This window comes from Capricornis sumatraensis, chromosome 2, assembly GCF_032405125.1.
Source record: "Capricornis sumatraensis isolate serow.1 chromosome 2, serow.2, whole genome shotgun sequence".
Classification (NCBI taxonomy): Eukaryota; Metazoa; Chordata; class Mammalia; order Artiodactyla; family Bovidae; genus Capricornis; species Capricornis sumatraensis.
In genome coordinates, this window is record NC_091070.1 from 206,005,957 (window position 1) to 206,029,813 (window position 23,857).

Consider the following 23,857-nt stretch of genomic DNA (forward strand, 5'->3'; position numbering starts at 1 on the left):
TGGAAGAGACTCCTGAGGGAATGCATTTCTCTGGAAACGCTTGACCCACAGCCTGCCCAAAATGTTCCCAGAGTGCCCCCACCTGGGACTGCTGCCACTGCACTCTGCCTGAAACGCCTCACATCAGAGCCTGAGGAAATGCTCCCCTCAAGCTTCCCTCACCCCAAAGCTCAGAACACCCCCTCCCTGTGCCTGCCTCCCAATCTCCTGCTGGGGGAGCCCCCATCCCACCGTCAGCTCAGAACACCCCCTCCCTGTGCCTGCCTCCCCATCACTGTCTGCGTGTGTGCGTGTAAAGTCGCTTCGGTGTCTGACTCTTTGCAACCCCATGGACTGTAGCCTGCCAGGCTCCTCTGTCCATGGGATTCTCCAGGCAAGAATACGGAGTGGGTTGCCGTGCCCTCCTCCCGGGGATTTTCCCAACCCAGGGATCGAACCCACGTCTCATATGTCTCCTGCACTGGCAGGCAGGTTCTTCACCACTAGTGCCAGCTGGGAAGCCCCAGGTCACAGTCAACAGCATTTTATTTGTGTTCCTCTTTCATCAGCGTCTGCCTGCAATGAAGGAGGCCAGGGTTCGAAATCTGGGTTGGGAAGATCCCCTGCAGAAGAAAATGGCACCCCACTCCAGTACTCTTGCCTGAAAAATTCCATGGACAGAGGAGCCTGGTAGGCTATAGTCCATGGGGTCGCAGAGTCAGACACGACTGAGTGACTTCACTTTACTTTTTCATCACAGCAGGAGCATGGGCTCCGAGTCAGAGACCCAAGTTCAAATTCCAGTCCTACAGTGTGTGTGACCCTGAGAAAGTCACCTTCTCTGAGCCAGTCTCATCATCTGTGAAGTCAGGGCAGATGGGGTGGGGTGCAGAGACATAGGAAGAGCAGGGCTCCACCTGGCCCACTCACACCTCCATGGGCCGGGCTCCCAGCCTGCTCGGAGGGCGGGGACAGGGCCTCAGCCCAGCGCCCACCGGGGGAGGAGGTAGGTGGCAGATGTCAGTAAAGGGTTTTGGATGAATGAGTGAGGAAGAGGCCTCCTTGGCCAGTTCCAGGCAGAAGCTGAGTCAGCGAAGATGTAAGGCACAGTAAGAGGTGGGGGAGAGCACCAGCTCCTCGTGTTCAATAATTAACCACAGAAAACGCAGGTGAACTCAGTGCTACATCCACCAGGAATGGGCTCAGGGGCAGAAGGTCCTCCGGAAGTCATCGTATCCCATCCCCTCCTCTGGGAAGGGGTGCAGCCAAATCTTGATGGGCTTTCACCCCAGCCCTGGAGAGAAATCCTTCAGTCACATCGCTCGGCTGATCTCAGAGCCTCAGGTAATAAACGGGTCATGTTTGGGGTTTCACACTGAGTGTTTCAATAGTTTTTTTTTCCCTCAACATTATGTTTTCCATGTCGAGAGTTACACATCTGTAAAATGTCCACTTCACAATAGGTTAAGTGAAAAAAGCAGATTATAAAACCTTAAAGCAATGTGATTCCAACTGTTTAAGTATAGATGTTTTTTAATATATTAATACAAACCAAGAGTCAGCAGGGCTGGTCTCCGGATGGCAAAATTAAGAGTGATTTGGCTTTCGTTTTGCTTTCTGCTTATCTTCATTTCCTGATATTTTTAAAGAATAAACATGACTGTTCAGGTAACAAATTAATATCAGTTTTTAAATGCAGCAACTTCCCTTGTGATTCAGTGGCTAAGACTCTGCGCTCCCAATGCAGGGGGGGCCTGGATTCGATCCCTGGTAGGGGAACTAGATCCCACCTGCTATAACTGAGAGTTCACATGCCACAGCTAAGACCTGGCTCAGCCAAATAAATAAATAAATATAAACATTAAATATTTAATTCATTTCCTTAAACATACCAACGGGGGCAGGGGAGAACCCTTTAAATTCTGTCCCCACCCCTTTACCACAACAGCCTTGGCCATTTAGCAGGTGTGGGGGTGTGGCAGCCTCTCCCCCGAGTCCAGCTCGCCTGCCAACAGCCTGCTCGGCGTCTCTTCTCGGATGTCTAGAGGCTTTTCAAACCCAACATAATGTCCAAAAACAAACTCTCAATTTGCCCTAAAATCTCCCCATCTCAGGAATGGCACCACCTCCCATCCAGGGGCTCAGGCCAACGATCTAAGAGCAACCCTTGACTCCTCCTTTCCCTCACCCTCCACATCCCATCCTGTAGCAATTTCTATTGGCTCTAGCTACAGAGTTGTAGCCCTGGACTCACTAACCCCCATCATCTCACCCTTGACAGGTCTCCCTGCCTCCCCTCTGGCCCAGCTGGAACCCTCCTCGGAGCAATCAGTATGATTTTCCTACAAAGCAAAGCCGGAAACTAGAACCCTCCTCAGAACTCTCCCCTGACTTCCCATGGCACTTAGAGGGCGGCAGTCACATTCCTCAGCGTGTCCAGCGAGGCTCTTCGAGATCCGGTCCCACCCGGCCTTGAACTTGGTCTGCCTCTCTCCAGTTCCTCCATCAGGCGCTCTACCTCCCTGCCATTCCTGGAACACATCAAAGGTTTCTCCACCTCCAGGCTTTGCACTTGCTCTCTATTTCCTCTGCCTATTTATCGCTCCCATTCTCATGTAGATCTCTACTCAAACCTCTCCTCCAAGGAGAGGTCTTCTCCAACTACCCCCTCCCCAGAGTAATGGCCCCATCCCCCCTCTCTCTCACCTGACTCTGCTTTATTTATTTTTTCATAGACTGAATAAATGCACAGCAAAAATTCAGCTTAAACAAATATCAAAACATTGTGTCACCAAAGTCCCCAGTTTGCACCCACTGAAGAGGCTCCCAAAGCCCTAAGCACATCCATCGCCACCACACTGGACTCCCCAGCAGCCTTCCTGAAACGGGAAGAGAAGGTGAGTCTCCATCCTTGACCAGCTCCATTTAGTAGACGCTGTTTTTAAAACCCGTGAACTTCACCTCTCCAGCCTTCACACACTGGCAGGGGATTAGATGCTCAATACAGTTGAAGAGATACATTTAGTCTGACAGCGAACATCTTGTATTCCAGGCAGCTAAATAATTATCCCCATCTTCCAGATGAGGAAATGGGGCCCAGGGAAGGACATACTTACGCAAGATTGCTCAGTGAAGTCATGGCAGAGCTAGGGCCCTAGCTGCCGTGGCCTTCCTGAGGGGTCCTCACACAGATACCCACACTTGGGTCAGCAGAGGGAGATCATGTCTGGAGCTTAGGGGCAGAGGAGGCAGAGAGAAGTCACCCTGAGCTGGAGTCTGATTGTATCTGCCAGAACCAGTCTCTGACTTCATTCATACAACAAAGGACTGTCTAAGGATCGTCTCTGGCCCCCTTCTGAGGCTTCAGTTTCCCCATCTACAGAGTATAGATGGTACACAGGAGCTGGCTGGCTGGGACTCTCTACAGTCTCCCCAGCAGAGAGGCCAGACTGGCAGCTACACACTGGAGCATCTTTGTCCAGCACGCCTAGCTGCAGCTCGGGCCCCCATTCTCCTAGCCAGTCAGGCAGAGCTGAGACTGGTGGGTGCTGCCAGATTGGTCCTCCCTGAAATGGTGAAGTGAAAGTCACTCAGTTGTGTCCAACTCTTTGCGTACAACCCCATGGACTATACAGTCCATGGAATTCTCCAGGCCAGAATCCTGGAGTGGGTAGCCTTTCCCTTCTCCAGGGGATCTTCCCGACCTGGGAATCAAACCAGGGTCTCCAGCATTGCAGGCAGATTCTTTACCAACTGAGCTATCAGGGAAGTCCTTGCTGGGGCTTATGTGAGACCTATCGAGAGACTTTCTCCCCGACCCACCCATTCTGTGACTATGCCATTCATTCAAGAGGGCAGCAAGGAGATCAGGGATGAATACGTGAATGTTTTCCTTAGATATATTGTTCTCAAAGTAGAGTGGGCAGCAGAATTACCTGGAGGGCTTATTCAAATACTGATTTCTGGGCCCCATTTCTAGAGCATCTGATTCAGTATGAAGTGGGGCCTGAAAGTATGCTTTCTACAAAATTCCTGGGTGTTCTAATGCTACTCCCCCAGGGACCACACTTAGAGAGTCACTAGGTTAGTGAATGGGAGGGGCTATGGCTGACTCAATTATTAGCCAACTCAAGCCTTTTTATTATTTTTAAAATATTTATTTATTTATTTGGCTGCACTGAGTCTTAGTGGTGGCATATGGAATCCTAAGTCTTCATTGTACATGTGGAATCTTTAGTTGCAGCATGTAGGATCTAATTCCCTGGCCAGAGATGGAATCTGGGAACATGGTGCTTAGCCACTGAACCACCAGGGAAGTCCCAAGGCCTTTTAAACAACTGTAATTGTTGCCTTTCCCCCTCACCCCAACACCCCTGTTTCCCTGGCCTTCCTCAAATTACTACCAGGGAAACAGCCACAGAGCAAGGAGGAGGGGTAGGAAAATCCTTCTGGGGAGGTGGGTTTCATACTAACCTCATTTAACCCCAGTTCGCTGTATGACCCCATAACTGTGCCTCCTAGCCAAGGCTCCCTATTGGCCAGACACTGAGTGCATATTCCTAACCCCTCCTCCCAGCCCCACAGTCATCACAGCTCATTAGCAAGGAGGAAACAGGCTCAGAGAGGTGTGCAGCGATGGCTATACACCTCTGTGACTACATTAGAAACGACTGAATTGGGCACTTTTAAAGGGGACAGGTGGATGTGGTATGTGAATTACATCTCAATAAAACTGTTGTTTAGAAGGAAAAGGGGACTTTCCTGGCAGTCCAGTGGTTAAGACTTTGCCTTCCAATGCAGGGGATGAGAGTTTGATCCCTAGTCAAGGAGCTAAGATTCCACATGCCTTGTAGCCGAAAAACCAAGACATAAAAGAAAACAGAAGCAATATTGTAACAAGTTCAATAAAGCCTTCAATAAAAAATAAATAAAAGGAAAAATGATTTTTAAAAAAAGAAGAAGAAAGGCGTACTAGGTTGTCCAAGACCATAAGGCTGGGACCTGAACCCAAGTCCCCTTGGACACCACACCATAGTACCTCTCTGGGCCCCAGGCACCCTGTCTGCAGTATGAGGTGAGGAGTGTCAGTCTTAGGACTTCCCAGTGGTGGGGCGGAAGGGAAGGGTCAGCCGTGAACTCAGCTCCAGACTCTCTGGGGATGTCCCCGGAGAGGCAGATCCTCAGAGGCTGGGAAGACAGGGATGCAGCAGGTGGGAGGGCTGAGAGGGTAGAGTCAAGCAGCAGAAAAGATGCTAGCGCCTAACCTCTCAGAGCCACGTTCACTTAAGAAATGTTCTTTGCCATCTACACCCAGTCAGGTTCATTGTAAAGCCTGAAATGAATCATATAGGACTCTTCCCCCACCCAAGAAATTAACAACTGTAACATAGTGGTGACAAGATAGACAAGGGGATAACAATGTGCCCAGGGGTTGGGGGGAAGCTCAGGATGGCTTGAGCAGAGCCAAAGTGGAGGGATCCGTGAAGACTTGGAGGAGGTGACGAGGCCAGCTGGCAGTGCAGCAAGCAGAGAAAGCGGGATGTGTGTGCAGCAACAGAGATGTGGGAGCCCGTGGGCAGGCCAGGGTGGCCAGTACTGCCGGCAGGTAGGGGCCTCAAATGAAGGGGCAGAGGACAAGCCAGAGAGGGCCAGATCCAGGCACCCTCAGGCCCTATGACGTGACCTGAAGGCAGTGGAGAACCACTGAAAAGGTCTTTGCTTTTTAAACACTTTCTTTACAAAAAGATTTATTTGGTTGGCTGTGCCAGGTTTTAGTTGCAGCATTTAGGATCTTTAGTGGGGCACTGGGACCTAGTTCCCTGACTAGGAATCAAACCCGGGTCCCCTGCATTGGAAGTGTGGAGTCTTAGCCACCGGACCACCAGGGAAGTCCCTGAAGAATTTTAAGAGGGAATGACATGGTCTGATTTGTGTTTTAGGACCACCATTCAGGGGCAGTAGGGAGCGAGCAAGTAGGAAGCGCCACAATCATTCAGGTAAGAGATGCTGGTGGCAGCATGCAAGCAGATGGACTGGAGAAAGTAAGTAACACTTGGTGATTGATTGGAAATGGGACAATGAAAGAGAATGACTTATATTTCTGGTTTGGGGACTGGGTGGACGAAGGTGCCATGACATAACTGAGATAGGAGAGCCTCATGGAGGAGTAGATATGGGGGTGATGAATTCTGTGTTGGACGTGTTGAGATGCAGAAGGCTGGGTAAACACTCTGGGTATGAAGGCAGAGACCTGAGCCGGAAATGTGGGTTTGGAGTACATCAAGGGAGAGATGGTGACCGAAGACGAGAGGCAAGATTGAGACAGTCCAGAGGGCATGTGGGAAAAGGTACAGGAGGACCCAGTGGATCCCCAGCAACTCAGAGGGAGGAGGGACCCTCCACCAGACTGGAAAGGAGCAGCGGGTGAAATGGGGGGGGGAAACCAGAAGACAGAGATGTCAAGCCAAGAGAAGAAAGTGTTTCAAGGAGGGAGTGGACAGCAGTGTCCAATGCTGCCAAAGAGGTCAAACAAGATAAGATCTGAAAAATGTCACCGGATTTGGTGACAAGTTGGTCACTGGGTACCTTGGCAAGGGCAGCCACAGACGGAGAGGAGGGCCAGAGCAGGTCTCAATGGGTTAAGGAAGGGAGAGGAACAGTGACAAAGTAGAGACAGTGGAGGTTTAGCTATTTAAAGAAGTTTAACTGCAAAGTGTAGAAGCTGCAATCGGTAGCTGGAGAAACACACAGAGCACAGGGAATACGCCAGTGCTCTTTTCGCTGTTGCTGTTTTAAGATGAGAGAGGCAGAGTGGAAGGCGCCAGGAGAGAAGGAGAAGTTAAAGATGTGAGAGAGACGGAGTGATCAATGGAATGACGTCTGCAGGGCGACTGGGAGGCTGGGATACAGAGCAGAAGCGCTGGTGCTGAGCAGAAAGGACCCAGCCAGTTTCTAAGGTGACAGGCGAGAAGAGGGAGAGGCCAGTTGGGAGAGGAGATCAGGGGTCAGATGGGGGAAGCCCAGAGATCCCTCATCAGGGGATTTGACTTTCTCTGGGAAGAGGAGGCCAGATCAACTTCTCAGTAGGGAGCAGGGTCTGTTGGGGTCTGAAGAGGTGGAGGAGGCTTGAAACCCCAGGTGTGGGGGATGGGAAAGGGAGCTGCCCAGGCCCTAGAGAGGGCTCCAATGGGAACACAGGACCATCGTCCCCAAAGGTGAGGATGGGAGAAAAGACCCTGAACATCGCAGGTGCTCTACACATGCATTTTTGGTTTGGGTTGGGTTGGGCCTTTTTTGATTTTCAGAGGTTGATGATCCTGAGGGAAGAAGGAGCCTGTGTGGGATAATGGACCCCCACCCCCGCCCCCCGACCTCTCACAAGGCCAAAGTAAATGCAGTTCCAGGCCCGAGTCCTCCCTTCCCCTAGGGCCTCCTTCCTTCCTTTCCCCTCTCCAGTGTCCCTCCTCCCAGACTGAGCCCTGCCAGGCTCTGGCGCCTGCCTGGCCACCAACTGGCTCTCTCCTTTCTTCACCTGGCTTGGGGAGGGGCCGGGGTGTCACCCTTCCCTTGTCCTCCAGACCAGGATCTCAGAGGCAAGGTTCTGTCCTCCCTGGGCTGGGGGACGCTGGGGCCAGTCTGTCCCCATTTATCCAAGGTTCCTGGAAGGCAGAGGTCATGTCCCCCACCACCTTCCAACAGAAAAGGGCTTCTTAAACCCCAAACCAGAGCTGATACTGCAAAAGGAACTTCAACTAGGCCTGAGAGGCACTTCCTGACGGGGCTGCAGTGTGGTTCAGTGGCCCCAGCTCCTCTGGGGAGAACAGGCTCGATCTTTTTCTTGCAAGGGGATAAAGGGGAGGGGCAGTCAGCCAGGACCCAGAGCGAGGCTCTTTCCAAGAACCTCAGGGGCTGGGACGAGAAGTTTCCCTGATCCAGCGATTCTAAATATGGCAAAGGGAGCAAAAGCACGTGACCCACACCGAGGCTGCTGCTGCGGCCACCACTTCTCTGGGCCAGAGGCCTGCGCTGGGGTTCAGGGCTAGGGGTGAAGCCTCCATGGGGCCTCAGTTTCGCCGTCTGCAGGGGAAGGTAGGGGACATCTCAGTGACAGCTAAAGTCCCTTCAGCCCCATAACTCTCCAGCCGCGGGGTAGAAGGGAAAAGGCCGGTCTTCAGCTAGTTCCAGAGTCTCTGAGGCTGTCCCTGGAGGGACGACAGCCGCCAGCGCATAGTACAAACTATGAAAAGCATGCGCCCTCTTGGAGGATCAATTAGAAAAGGCATTCCCTTCAGCCTAAAAAAATGATGAAAAGTTGACCCTTCCAAAATGACCTCATAAGAACCAGGCAACCCTTGCTCTGGGCTGACCCACCTTTGAGCACAGGCTGGATTCAGCACCACTCTCCCTCTCAGAACGTGGGGCAGCCTTGGAGATGTCCCTGGAGGGGCCAACCCCATGTGGTACCACACGGCTCCGTGCCCCTCTCCTGGCCACCAGGAGATGGACACTGGCCCAAGAAAGTCTTACCCCCAACCCCTGCCCCCATCTAGGTTGGGCTGAGCCAATCAGATTGTTTCCCTCAGGAATGGAATTAGGAACCACAGAAGCACATTGGCAGAGGTGCAGAGAGAAGTAGAGATGAGACTGCCCCTCCAGAGTCTCATCTCCCCCTCCCGACTCTGCAAAACCCAGCTCTGCTTCCTGCCATGAAGCCTCTACGGATTCTTCCCTGTCCTGGTAGGTGTTCTCCACCTCCACATGCCAATTTTTCTTGAGCCAGTGTGAAAAGTCTTGGTTCCACTGTGGGATGGAAGGTGGTGTCTTCTGGACAGGGTGTTTTAATGAGTCACAGCTTCATCCTCTCCCACTTGGATCGGCTCCACATCTCGTTTGTGTGTACGTGTGTGCTCAATCGTGTCCGACTCTTCACGACCCCATGGACTGTAGCCTGCCAGGCTCCTCTGTCTATAGGATCTTCCAGGTAAGAATGCCGGAGTGGGTTGTCATTTCCTACGCCAGAGGATCTTCCCACCCATGGATTGAACCTGTGCCTTTTGCGTCTCCTGCATTGGACGGTGGATTCTTTACCACTGGGCCACCTGGGAATCTCCTACTTGCTCTCCTGCTTCCCTCTCCCGTGCCAGCCAGACGACTTGGCGCACCAGGTAAGTGCACTGAGCAACACATCAAGCAAGGGTGGGGACGAGGAGGGAAGAGGGGCTATCCATCTGTTCAGGGCTGGCCAGGCAGTGCAGGCAACCCAAATAAACAGGGAGCACGGGCTCCCGAGCAGGAGGCCAGTGAAGTGAAAGCAAACTAAGGGGTGGAACACAGGCAGCCTGAATTTGGGAAATGAAAACAAGATGGTCAGTGGGAACTTCCCCCTGGTTCCACCTGAGCCACTCGTGTGAATTTGGGTGACTCAGTTTTACATGCTTAGCTTGGCATAAGATTTCATTTGAACAAAGGGCTTTCCTGCTTTTTTTGAAAGTGTGAAATCCATCAACTTGCAGGCTCAGGCCCAAGCACCTTAGCATGGTTGCAAGGCAAGCCCTTCCCCACCTGACTTTCCGCACTCAGTGCCCTACCTGGCACATGATATTCCATTGTTGCGGCTCATTGTTCCTCCACATCAGCAAGCAGAGCCTTCTCCCGTCCTCACCTTTGCTCCTGCTGTATTTATCCCTCCTCCAACCCGGCTGGGTGAGTGGAAACCCCACCCTATGCTCCCTTAACCCCCCATTCCCACCTCTACACTCACCTCCATCATGGCTCAACATGTGAAAAGCACTCTTTGAGTCCCTATCTCCTCCCACAGACCGAGGGCTGGTGGAAACCTTGTCCTTCTCACTTTGAATGCCATGCTCCCAACTCAGAATGAGAGCTGGGTAAAAGGCTCCTGAAAGAGGGGACGAACCCCACACTGGACCTCTGACTGGTACCACCCACCTCCTCTGTGTGGCTGCTTCCATCTCCACACCTCAACCTTCCCTGCAGCAGATAGGATTCAGAGGGAACCTGAGCAGGCAGCAACACCCAGGAACCAAGAAGTCCAGAGCCACAGAGCATTCACTCACTCACTCACTATTTACTGAGTGCTCGCCACATGCCAGGCACAAAGATCAATAATGTCCTTGCCTTCTTGGAGCTTACATTCTCATGGGAAAGAGACAGATAATAAATAAACAAGACAGTGTCAAAAATGTCAGATGATGCTGGAGAAAAATGAAGCCGGAAAGGGGGACAAAGAACACTGGTGTGGGAGTCGGGAGCTGCTGTACAGAGGGTGGTCAGGGAGAGCAGCATTGAGAAGGTGACATTAGGGCCGAGGCCTGGAGGGAATGAGGTGGCGAGCCATGTAGGTAGGTGTCAGAGGAGAAGGTTCTGAGCAGAAGGAAAGGCAAGTGTGAAAGACCCGTCCAGAGGGCGCCTGGTGTGCTCCAGAACCATCAAGAGGGGAGTGCTCCCAGAGAGGAGTGAGGAAGTGGGGAGTGGTAGGCGGGGGAGGCGGGAAGCAGAGCATCCACTGGCTATCGTGAGGTTTGGGGCTTTTAGTCCAAGTGAGATGGGGAATTCTGAGCAGAAAATAGCGTGGTCTGACTTAAGGATGCAAAAGACCACACAGGCTGTTGAGTGGAGAATAGACTATGGCAAGGTAAGGGGATGGGGGAGTGGGCTATGGCATTTGGCCCTGCCTCGCGTTGAGAAGCTAATGGTATATCATCCAAGCAAGACATGATGGTGACTCGTACAAGGGGGAGTAAAGGTGACAAGAGGCAAGCTGATACTGACTATATTTTGTCACCAAAAGATCCCTTCAGTTCAGTTCGGTCGCTCAGTCGTGTCTGGCTCTTTGCGACCCCATGAATCGCAGCACGCCAGGCCTCCCTGTCCTCTCTTTAGAAATGGGAAACTGGGTCGTAAGGTAATGTTTTTTCTTCTGTTTCCATGGAAGGACCCAGGCACCGACCCCTCATCCCCACCTTAAAATTTCCTTCCTCCGGGTGGCAGGCTGGCACCTGCCCCTGCCCTTCCTACTGTATGTGTCAGGGTGGCACTGGATTCAAGGATTACACAGGCTTCCAGCTGCTTGAGCCTGGCGGGGGTCAGGGTCACCTCTAAGAAGCTTCTGTCCTCTGAATCAGCAGAACTTGTGCAAAGGGGGAAGAGGGGAGGGAGGGAATAGTCAAAAGTGGGGAGAGAGCTGAGTCCCCGCCACTTGGTTCTCAGCACTCCCGGAGCAGAGGGCACCAAGAGCTGACAGGGTGGAACAGGAGCTTCGGGGAGGGCTGGGCCCCCTGGGGAGGATGACCTGGGGAGTCCTGCAGACTCAGCCATTGAGGATCTCATCCAGTGGGAGGCTGAGGGAGAATGATGGGAGAGGAGCATTTGGATGCCTTTGCTGCTAACAAGCAAAGCAGCATGCAAACTCGCAGGCCACACCTGGGGCTGTTGGTTACAGCTGCTGCTCGGAGAGCCATGCTCAGGGTGGGAACCCCAAATCCAGGACCAGCCAGACCGAATCCAGCAAGACTCTCTCCAGTGGGCTCGGACAGCTGGGAAAGGCTTGCTGAGTGACATTGGCCTGTTCCACAGTCAAGATGGAGGGATGGCGAGGAGAGTCTTAGGCTTTAGGCTGGAAGCTCGGGTTTTAAGGGGAGAGGTTCTGACTGATTCAGAATCTCCTAAAAGGCAAGGACCTGCACAGTGGCTCCAAGAAAGGGGTCAGGGTTGGGGGCAGCAGAAGGGGAGGCACAGGCTGTGGGCACAGCTAGAAACCTGGATCAACAGGCTCTCCATCCGGGCTCTGCCCCACTCGGCTGAGGGAGTGAGAAGCTGTATCTGAGTTTCAGTTACTCCTCAGGGAGAGGAGGGGGTTGAGGAAAGGTCTTCAAGAGCCCCCATTTTCTGCTGACCTATCTGGGACTGGTGATCTTGGCTTCGCAATGGGAAATGAATGAAGCTGCCCATCTTAAGAGACTTATAGAGTCGCTGGAAGTGGAGGGTCTTTCACATTTCATTTGCAGGGCGCTCCTGTGTGTGGAAAGTCTAGAGCGACCTCCTTCAACCTCCAAAGTGTGTTAGCCACTTTGCTGCTGCTGCTGCTGCTGCTGAGTCGCTTCAGTCGTGTCCAACTCTGTGCGACCCCACAGACAGTAGCCCACCAGGCTCCCCTGTCCCTGGGATTCTCCAGGCAAGAACACTGGAGTGGGTTGCCATTTCCTTCTCCAATGCATGAGAGTGAAAAGTGAAAGTGAAGTCGCTCAGTCGTGTCCGACTCTTCACGACCCCATGGACTGCAGCCTACCAGGCTCCTCCGTCCATGGGATTTTCCAGGCAAGAGTACTGGAGTGGGGTGCCATCGCCTTCTCCGGTTAGTCGCTCAGTGATGTCTAACTCTTTGCGACTCCATGGACTGTAGCCCACCAGGTTCCTCTGCCCACAGGATTCTTCAGGCAATAATACTGGAGTGAGTAGTCATTCCCCTCTCCAGAGCATCTTCCCAACCCAGGGATCTAACCTGGGTCTCCCGCATTACAGGCAGATTCTTTACCATCTGAGCCACCAGGGAAGCCCTTCAACCTCCAAAACTCCTCTATAATTGAATAATGATAGCAAGGAGGAGTCAGGGTAGATCACAGCAGGACTTCCAAAAGCTCATTAACCACAGAAAGAGGGAAGAGGTCGGGGGAAGGGGACAGATTGCACCCCTAGTCCTGGCGCCCCCTCCTCTCCTGAGGAGGACAGAACTCTACACGTTTGAGAACCAAAAGAAACGAACCCCTACCAGGCTCAAGAACTCAGCCTTGGCTGCATGACCTTGAACAAGTGAACTGTCTCTCTCTGGGACTCAGTTTCTCCGTCTGTCTAATGGGGCCAATGATCCCTATTGCGGCAGCTTGGAGGCAGGGATCTGGCTCCCTTGAATCCCGCCCTGAGGGGTTGCAGAAAGACTTGGGTTCACTTCGGGACACGGAGGAGGCTGACAGCAGGCGGGGCTCCTTGGGAGAAGGAGGGGTTCCTGGCAAGGAGGGTTCCGGAGGGACTCCTCCCTCGCCACAGCCTCCCTCCCTTCCTTCCCGCTCCGGGGTCCGCGGGGCTGACCCGGCCTTGTCGGTGCGGGGTGGAGCTACTGGAAGGGGCGGGGCGAGGTGGTGGGCGGGGCTCCAGCGGTCCCTGGAAGGGGCGGGGCGTCGCCGACACCCAGCACCGCTCGCGGGAGGGGCGCGGGCGGCGCTCAGGCTCAGATTACCTCCCTGCGGCCTCCCCCGCCCCGCCGGCTTCTTTTTCCGTTTCCAAATTAACAATTGAAAACGCTGCGGCCTGAAAGGCGAGCAGCGGGCCAAGCGGAAAGTGTGAAGGTGCCGCCGCATCCCCGTGGACGGGGGCCGGGGGCCGGGGGCCGAAAAGGGGGCGCGACACCCTGACTGCCCACGGCTAGCCCACCCACTAAGGCCGCTTGCTGGGCACTGAGAGCCCCGGGACCCAGAGGTGCCAAGGCCCCTAAATCGGGTCCTGGACTGATCGGGCCCCTGGTACTGCTCTGGCCAGTGTTGTCGGACCCAGTGCCCAGACTCAGGGTGGTGCCAGCCCCCGAGGAGGGTGGGGGGAGGCACTAGGGCTGGGTTACTACTCTCGAGGCTGAGTGCCCAGGAGGGGCAGCCCGGTGCCAAGCAGCACCCTCATCGCGCCGTCCTTAAGGGCTCCCAGAGTCAGATAGGTTCGCGGGTGAACTGATCAAACCAGGCATGTCACCTTACAGAGACTCAGTTTCCTCATCTGGCAAATGGGGAGGGAAGATACACGGACCATAGGGAGCTGGTCGTGAGGACTAAATTAAATGAGAGGAATCATGAGGCTGGTTGATAATGATGATGATATTGAGCCCTTGGCCCTCCTCCACCTCTACCCACAGCCAGAGGAGCTGTCTACCAATGGGGAACATTGGAGCTGACAGGTCTTTCCCTCCCCTCGATTCCTTGGGACTTCCCAAAGCCCCATGATAAAGAACTGAGGCCAGGAAGTTTCTTGTGAGGGGCTCAAAGTCACAGGTAAGTGAAAAAGACTAGGGCCTGAGCCCGGATGCTGCCACCAGGCCCCAGGTTCATCATGGAGATGGGTGGTCCCTGGGGCTGGGACCATGGTTATTGAACCCCCCTCCTCAATGTTCTGAAGATGGGTGCCAGGTCAGCTGGAATGAATGAGTGGGTAATGGAGAGACGCCCCACTCCTGGGCATCCAAGGGCATGGGCCAAAGAGCCAGAGGGGGAACATCAGGGAAAGATACAGTTTCTAGGCCCCAGCTCCCCATGATGTAAGCTCCATGAATGAAGCAACGTCTCTATCTTGTTCACCACTCCTTCCCACACCTCACACAGGACTTGGTGCATGAGCAGATTAGCAATAAATATTGGCTGAGTGAGTGAATGAATGAACAGGTTCCCTCTTACACAGCTGTGGGCTTCCACTTGCCACCTATCTGGGGAGATGGGTATAGGAAGAGGTGCTCCTCTCCCCAGCAGAATGGTGAGAGAAAGAGGCAGGACCCAAGACAGGGCAAAGGAGGACACAGGAGAGGAGGTTCCAGAAGGCAAAGTTGAGACCAACTCTTTCTTCCCAGCCCCTCACTTCTGTCCTGCCAAGCACTCACCCCATTCCTCCTCCCTTCTGCCCTCTTCACTGACCCCCACGACTCTCCTCCATCCCCATCCTCACCCCAGTTCATTTAACCTTGCAGTCTGAGTACCCCTCCCTGATTTACAATCCTACAATGACTCCTCATGGCTCACCACCTGAGGTTCTCAGCCCAGAGTTTGAGGCTGTACACACACTAGGCATTGCCCGCGCTCCTCTCTTCCATACCCTGTCTATTTCCACCTTGGTGACTTTCATGTTCTCTCCTCTCCTCAGGATGGTCCCTCTTTTCCCCCAAGAATCCCTGATCTGCTTTGAGGAATGCTAGCTCAGCCCCTGATTGGGATTCCTGGCCCCCTCTGAGGATCCCAGGACCCCTTTGTGCAGAGACAGTTTCTACCTCTGTCCGCTCCCAACAACAGCTCATTAGGATCCATCCATCAAGGGTAAAGCCTGTTCTGACTCCTCCACATCTCCCAGGCTGGCCAAGAAGAAGCTTAGACAGTATCTGGGGAGGAAACAAGAAGACCCAGGTCTCCAGGGCCTTGAGCATCCGTGAGTCAGGAATTTCCCACTGTCCTCTGCAGCCTGAGATTTCTGGGTAAGGGCACCTTGGGGTTCCGACAGAGGTGGGTGGATGGAGGGAGAGCCAATGCAAGTCCATCTTGAACACTGGTGGGACTGGGAAAGAGTACAAATGGAGACCCACACACTATAAGCCAACAAGCTGTTAAATAAAATACGTTCTATCCTTCCTGACATATTCACCTTCATACCGATCTGGAAGGCTAGGTTCGAGTTTAAAATCTTTGACTCCTTGGTGTCCCATGCTAGAATCTGGCAGAGAGGGGACAGCCAGCCCCTGCTCCCCTCCAGTGCCCAGCCCCTGGTGTGCCCTCTTCTCCACCCACACTGGGCTCATTCCTCACTGGAAGGGCCTTGGGTACATTCCTGTGGCAGCTCCAGCCTGCTCTGATCTACACTGGCTGCAAACATTTGCTCTTGATCCTAGGAGCACTCACACAACACTGGACCTTGGGCTGGTGAACCAGTAAAGAGGCCTGTGCTAGCCCTGAAATGGGAACTCCAGGGTCCCCTGGAGTGTGTTCTAGAATAAGGAGGGTCATGCATAGACTCCAGGTTGGTGGCATGCAGGGCCATAGCGGCTGAGTGGGCAGAAGTCTGGACCCCCGCCCTTGATTTCACCCGGAGCAGCTCACCTTTAATGTATTTATATATTGTACTCCTGTACAGTACCAGGAGTACTTTAAAGAACTTTAAAGAACCAGATCTACTGCTTAAAAGTTTGCACCATCAGGACCCTTTCCCCCTGCTGAACTGTGGGGAAGCTGAGGTTACAGGGACCACAGTCATACAGCAGTTTAGAGCCAAGGCAGAGCTCAATCCCAGGATTCCCGCTTCCTCCCCACGCCCTGGCTTTCATGAGCACGTTTCTGATCAGTAAGACCCAGTGCCTCTAGCAGACAGGCCACTGGGAGGTAGTGAGTGCCCAGTCCATAGTGGGGTTTAAGCAGGCCTGCTGCTGGGGACTCCTGCCTTGACAGGGGCTGGACCCTCCACTCAGGACGCTCAGCTCAGGAGTGGATTGAGAGGCCAGAACAGGCCTGAGAAGGAGAGGGAGTCCTGGTATAAATAACCGTGGGGGGCCGAGATGTTTGGGCCCGTCTCCTGGGAGACGGCTGTGTTTACCGCCCAGCGAGGGGGAGCGCGGCCCACACATTTGCCTCCCTGACTTGTAGCCAAATTTCTCCAGGAAGGGGGTGGCCCAGCATTAGCCCCAAACGCTCAAAACTCGGCACCCTATCAGGTCCTCTCCCTAACTCTGCCCCAGCCTGGGCCCCAAACCTCCCTGCCATTGCCCCATCCTTGAGCCCCAAATGCTGCAGGGCACTGCATCTCCACCAGTCACAGACGGCCCAGCATCTGCCCCCAGAGGTCCCAACTCGGCCTCGGCTGGTGTGGGGGTGGGGCGGGGAGCACAGGCAGGGCAAGGGGAGGCCCCAAGCAGAGGAGCCGGGTGCTTGCCAGGGATTTGAGCTGGGGCTGCTGGGCATGGAGGGGTGGCAGCCAGGGACAAACCTCTCCCACGGCCCTGGCCAAGACAGAAGAGGGCTGCAGCCCCTGGATTAGAAAAGTACAAATCCGTCTCCCCACCCCGTGCCCACCCCATGCCTGTCATGTGCAGGGCATTAGATGGCCGGACTCCAACGTGGGAGAGGCTGGCAGGTGCCCTGTTAGTCACGCCATGACCAGCTCTTCTCTCCAGCTAGGCAGGCCACGAGAAAAAAACCTTGATGCGGGAGGGCAAGTGGAAAGGTCCCTTCCCCATGGGGCAGCAGCTGCAGCCTAGCCCAAGCACAGAAGCATAGGGGCTGATGTGAGCTGAGTTCCAGCCTGCCAGCCAGCCTAACCTCACACACACACACACACACACACACACACACACACACACACACACACTTTGGCCAACCAACGGATGGAGCTTGCTTGGGACACCAGCTGCTTTTCACTGAGAGCTCAAAATAGGAGCCGTGTCGATCAGGGGTCCTAGACAGGTGCCCAGACACCTGGACTCCAGCCCTATATCAGCTACTTCTCAGCTGAATGCCCTTGGGCAAGTCACTTCTTCCTGAGCCTCAGTATAAAAATAGTGTAATAAATATCTTCCTCCAGTATTGTGAGAATTCAGTGAGATTCATTGAGTAAACATTGATTAAGCCCCATGATGGGTCAGGCAGGCCTTAAAGCCTCAAATGGGAGAGGTGATGCTCTTCCCAGTATGAGGTAGCATTTTGGACCCCGAGGCCGAAGCTCAGAGATGTGAAGAGACCTGCCCAAGACCACACAGAGGGGACCTGAGCCCAGGCCAGCGCTGCAGAGAGGTTTGCTCTGGTTCTTTATTGTTGATGGGGACAATCGGGACTGTTGGGCTGAGCCTGGGCTCTGCCACTAGCCGAAGTTTGTTGCATGCCCTCTTCTGGGCCCCAGTTTCTGCATCGGGGGGTGCTGGGTGGGGTCAGTGATTTCCACACCCTAACTGGCAGACAGGGAGGGAGCAAGGAGTTCAACAGGCTAAGCCTTGTGGGCTCTGCCCCTTTCCCCCAGGTACCCCACCATCCACTGGGCCAAACCCAGGTGCTCTTGTGGGGCTGTTCTAAGATCACTGTTCTGGGGACCCCCACAGACCCCAGAGCCCCATCCGAGCCTGCACCTACCCACTCTGCTTCCAAGGCCTCCCTCAGCTCATTCACACACACCTTCCCCCAGGCCAGGCTTTGCATAAGCAGCTGAACTTTCCATACAGGCAAAAACCTAGGGCTTCAGGCCAGGTCCAGCCCGGCCCTGGCAGGGTTAGTGGGCAGCTCCAGAGGAGCCACTCAGATGGCTGGGCCGTGAAGGGAAGGCAGAGGGAAAGAAAGGCCAGGCCAGTGGCAGCCCCAGAGTTCCCCACAGGAGTCTGCCCCCCTTGCTAGACCCAGAGGGGCTTTTCTCAGACACCAATTCACCCATGGCACTCCTGTCCCCAATTCTTTCCTGAACCCAGTCTCCTCCAGAAAGTCTCCGCTCCTCAGCCTGCAGTTCTCAGCCTGGCCTCACTCACGCTGTCTTGTCTGCACACCTCCTGCCCCATCCAGGCTCCCACTCTCCTGCCCTCTCTCAGTTCTTTGCAAGACGTTCAGCCCCACCTCAGGGCTTTGCCCACGCTGGTCCCTCGGCCCAGAATGCTGTTCCCTCCTCCTCTTTGCCTGGTTGACTCTGGCTCCTCACGTTTCAGGTCTCCGCTGAAACCTCTTCCTCTGGGAAGCCTTCCCAGTCACTGCCAGTTTGGGGCTGGGCTCGGCTCCTCTGAGCTGGGCCCCCACAGGATTCCACCCAGACAGCTGCCAGCCGCCTGGCACATCTCCCGCCAGGGAGCAGGGGGGAGTCTGATTCATTGCTCTGTCCCCAGCTCTTGGGATAGGGCCTGGCCCCTCAAGGACTGCCAGGCAAGGCTTCCCAAATGAGAGAGCAAGAAAGTGTAGAACTGCGATAGGGACAGAACCTGAACCTTAAGGCTCAGCTGGTCCTCGCAGCAGCCTCCCCGCAGGCAGGCCCATCGGGGCCAGTTAGGTATGCATGTGTGTGCTCAGTCGTGGCTGACTCTTTGCGACCCCAGGGACTGTAGCCCGCCATAGGATTCTCCAGGCAAAAATACTGGAGTGGGTTGCCTGAGCCATCAGGGAAGCCCCCAGTTAGGAATAATCTTGTGGGAAAGATGACAGCCTCTAGAGCTAGACTCTGGGCTTTGACTGACTCCTGGCCCCGCAACCTATACTCATGCAAGTTACTCAACCTCTCTGTACCTCGGCCTCCTCATCTGAAAAATGGGCATAACCATAGAATCTACCTCCTCTGGTCACTGAGAGGAAAAAGTGAAAGGAAAAATGGCAAGTCCTCAGAGCAGTGTCAGCACACAGCAGGTCCTCCATAAGCATGGGTTCTTATTACCTTTATTATTATTGAGAGGCCCAGCAACAGGGGAGGCTGAACCTCAGAGAGGGAGGCAACTGTCTGAAGTCACCCAGCGAGAAGATGTGCCTTGCTTTCCCAGCCCAGACCACACTCCCTCTGTATACGGCAAGTGTGCCCCACCCTGGCTTGCCCACTGGAGCCCAGTGAACCTGCTTCCACCTTCTCGTATCACAGAGGCCCTCCCACTCAGGCTTCAGGGCGGTCCTCCTGGATCCTCGCCGCTTAGTGGCTGCATGACAGGGCACATACTGACCATTTAAGCTTCAGTGTCCTCTCCTATGGACTTCCCTGGTGGCTCAGCTGGTAAAGAATCTGTCTGCAATGCAGGAGACCCTGGTTCGATTCCTGGGTTGGGAAGATCCCCTGGAGGAGGGCGTGGCAACCCACTCCAGTATTCTGGCCTGGAGAATCCCATGGACAGAGGAGCCTGGCGGGTACAGTCCATGGGGTCACAAAGAGTTGGACACGGCTGAGCCACTAAGCACAGCACAGCATCCTCCTCTATACAATAAAGTGATGACAGTGCCTACCTCCTAGGGCTCTGAAAAGGATTAAATGAAGTGCAATAGCATGTGGAAAATACCCCATATCTGGCACCCATACCCCATACAGGTTAGACTAGGGAACTCATTAGTATATGAAAACTGTTAGAACTCTGGGCCTCTCAGCCTGGCCCCAGTAAGGCTGTCACAGAGACCCCACCCCCACCCCACCCCAGGCCCCCAGCGACTCTGCAGGGGCTCCTGAGGAACTGCCAGTCTGGAATACATGCTCTTCAGGCCAGGGTGAGAAGAGGGAGCGTGCGCTGGGGAGCAGGGAGGGCAGAAGCACAGGAGGCCCTGTTCCTCACAGCACTTTGTAGTCCGTGAGCCACCTGATGTTGGGGGCAGGCAGAGATGATAACTGTCCTTCTCCATGGATGATGGGAAGCAAGAGCCTGAGCGAGGCTGAGTCACCTGCCTGAGGTTACACAGCCTTTAAGAAGCAGAGGTGGGCACCGATCCCCAACCTGCTGACTCTGGGTTCAGTGCTCCTTTAACTGAGGGGCAAGCCCTGATCCTGGGTGACCTGCCCCATCCTCCATGCAGACCAGTCTTGGCAAGAGCCCTGGGCTGGTCCTCGCTGCACTCCAGGGCAGGCTGGCCCAGAGGCCCAGGAGAAATAGGGCGGACTGACAGCTCCCCCAGCCCTCTAATCCTTCCTTTCCTACCTGGACGCCTCCGACTTCTGGTCCCAGTGCTCAGGCGGGAGGAGGCAGGATGGCACCCAGACTCAGGGATTTCACGCAAGGGTAGAATTTTCAAAAACAATTTAGGGACTGCATGAGGTTGTCAACTTTTTTATTTCACCAAGTAAGGACATTCTTTAAAAAATTCCCAGGCCCATCATTTCATAAGAGAAAGGACATAATCTCAGACTAAATGACAGTCCTTTAAATGGAATAAGTTTAGCTTTATGAAAAAGTCACCACGTTGTCCTTAGTTCTCTCAGCTTTGCCTTAGGTCACTGAAAAAAGCCCGGGTCTGCTGACGCATGTGAGACTCCTCTGGAGCTTGGGCTTGGGAGTCACACAAACACGGGCTTGAATCCTGACTCCACCAAGTCATGTCACTTGGTGCACATGATTCCCCCCTTCTGAGCCGCAGTTTCCTATCTGCAAAATGGGAACATGAGTAGTGCTGCCACATAGCAGTACCTGGGGAGCTAAGTGGTCTAGTTTGCAGAGCCCTAGTTCTGATAAGAGATCAATCAAGCCCGGGCTCCCAGCCAGTGGTGCCTCCCTGATCTGCCACTGCCTAAGGCTCTCCATCATCCACAGGGTAAAGCCCACCTTTACAGCCTGACCCTCGGGGCCTTGGACACATCAGACTCTGCAGATCCTAGGGCAAAGAGGGTAGAGGAGCAGAGTACCACCTCAAAGCCTTTTCTCTAGCTTTTGCCGCCACCTGAAGCGCGTTCAGGACAAAAATCACAAGCGTTTCCAGCTCCCTGCCTGCACCCAGAGGACCTAGGGGTCCTTTTTCCACTCCTCTCTAATCAGAAAAACCCTTCTCATCCTTACAGCCTGCCTCAATGTCACCTTCATTCCCTGGCTCAGCAAACATTCACTGATTACCAACCAAGAACTGTGCTCAACCCCCACCACCGAGAGGAGCCCAGAACACACAGAGTGGGTGAGTAGAGCTCAGCGGTCTCTGAAGGGCCCCCAGTCAAGCTTCAGGTGGAGCGTGCAGTGATTCCAAGATGTGGTGGTTCAAACTGGGATTTGAAGGAAAGATAGGAGTTCTCTAGATGACGGGGTGGGTGGGAGAGGGGAGGGAGTTTGAGGCAGAAGGAAAAGCATCTGGAGTATTGAAGGCACACCTGGGCGCACTCCAAGCTGTTTCTTCGGCGAGGAGCCAAGGATGCTTGAGAAAGGGCTTCCTGACTTGGGCCCTAGGGGTAGAGAAGTCACTGCTGGGGAGGGGAGGGTAGATCTGGAGACAAATGCCAAGCCTGAGGTTCCTTGCGGATGAAGAGGCAAGGGGTCCACAGGAAGCTTAGGGATGAAACTGCAGAGTGGGAGAGGCTGTCATCACAGAGGGGACCCCCCCCCCCAACCAAGGCAGAGGAGTATGTGAGACACACCCTCACCCACACAGAAATTGTACATGGAGAAGAGGACCCAGGACAGAGCCCCAGGAGCCCCAATATTCAAGAAGGAGGAGGAAGCTGACAGAACCCTGGTAAGAGCCCAAGGGAAGGGCCTGTGCGAGCAAGGAGGCAGCAGGGCAACATCCCAGGAGCCACATCCTGGGTTCAAATCCTGTTTCAACAACTTATTAGCTATGTTGACTTTGGGCCTTACTTTCCCTATCTGTAAAATGGGGCTAATTTATTTTTCAACAGAAAGGAAGACAAAGGACATGAGGTAGGGGGGAGAGGCATGGTTCACATGTTCCTCCCCCATCCTGTGTCTCTCCCACCAGATGGTTACCAGTCCCCAGAGGCTGGAAGATTAGATGAGTAAATGAAACCAGGGACTGCCCCCAACTCTCAGAGGACAGGGTGGAACTGGCAGGCAGCTTCCCTCTGTTCTCAGCGACTCTAGCACAACTCTCACCTATTGCGGAGGGGAGGTGGAGAAGGCCCCAGGCATGCTGGATTCTTCCTCCTGGCCTCAGTTTCCCCAACTGTAAAGTGAAGCCATGACCTGCTTGAGCTCAGAGGCCCTTCTGCTTTTGATGCTCTGCGGCAGGAGGAAGGGTGAGGGGAGAAAGGCCTGTTCCAGACCTGCTGGTCTTGCCCCAGGGAAGGTGGTCCCACACGGGTCTGGGCCCCATTGTCCCCAGGGCCGGGTCCTTCCAGAAGAGGGTGGCAGCTGGGCCAAGCAGGGCAGGAGCAGAGGCGCCGGGATTGTGCTGACAGAGCAGTTCCTTCTCCCTTTTTCTCTCCCTACCCCTCCCCTCCCAGGGGACAGCCGAGCCCAGCAAAAAATAAACCCAAAGACAGTGACCTGGACCGGCCTGAGGCTCCCAGGGAGGAGCAGCAGGGAAGCAAGGATGGAAGAGAGGTAGCCTGTGCCCACCCTCCCTGAAAGCTCAAGGGTGCCTGATCTGTTCCTCCCCTGCCCCCAACAGAGGGGCTCAAGCAGCTCCATCCACTCTCCTTCCATCACATTGTGAGCGGCCACTTGCTTGATAGGGACAATGAGCAGAGAAAATCTTGTCCAACCCAGCCAGAGATGGGTTCCCCAGCATTGGAAAGGGTACCCCAGGGAATCTCACTCTGCCTCCTGGTGTGGAGCAGTCAGTCCTTCCTGCTGTCTGACCTCCATCTCACCTGCTTCAGTGGGTCCCTTTATCTCCAGCTCCCCACCACTTCCCCAGCTGCCTGGCCTGAATGTCTGAGAAGTCTCAGGAGAAAGCGTTCCCCAGATTTCCCTGCAGGGATTAGGGAAGGCCCCTGGACTGGAGACCCCATTCCAACCATCGCTCCCCAAATCTCAGAAGGGAAGGAATCGCTGAATCCCTGCTCCCTTGCCTCCCTCCCTCAGGCACTGCCCACGGATTCCCAGCTCAATTAGTCTGCTGCCTGGGGCTGCCCTTCCCATGCTCACTACCCCGCCCCCCCCCCAGGTGCCAACCCCCAGGGCAAGCAGATCCTGCCCGAGGGACAAAAGTTGCCCAGAAAACCTGGAGTCCTGCAGTGGGGGCTTTATAGGGGCCCCAGAAGCCTGATCAGCACCCTCTCCCCAGCCCCTCAGGGTCCCCGCTAGAAGGCAGGCAGTCTTCTGAGTGCCCTTGTCAGTGCTGCCCACTCCTGGGGGTGGGGCTCAGGGAGAATGTGCTGGAGAACTCCCACCACCCCGCACCCTACAAGGCTGAAGGTCTGAGACAGCGGCTCCTCCCATTCATCCAGAGTCCCACTGTGCCAGGCAGCCCTTACCAGCCCACTTTCCCGTTTAGCCCCATTTTACAGAGGGGGACAGTGAGGCTCAGGGGCTGGGGTGGGGTAGGGGGCAGGCATCTTCCCAGCAAGTGCTGGGACCGAGACCTCTCAATCTCCTTGGGGATGCCCTGTGCCTATCCACAGAAGAGCATGCTCAGAAGAGAGTGGGGGGTGGCCCTCCCCTCCCTGCCCATGCCCTTAGGTCCACAACTCCACTTCTACCTGCCTGGGGCCAGGCTAGCTGCAGGGTTTGACCTCAGCTGTGCAGTAACACTCTCAT

The 23,857-nt window shown here is 54.6% G+C and overlaps 1 protein-coding gene across 2 annotated transcripts in view; it reads right to left on the minus strand.

Annotated features, from left to right (window-relative positions):
* Positions 1 to 23,857, minus strand: part of KCNQ4 (potassium voltage-gated channel subfamily Q member 4) — a 56,956-nt gene that overhangs the window by 26,194 nt on the left and 6,905 nt on the right. The window lies entirely within an intron of this gene.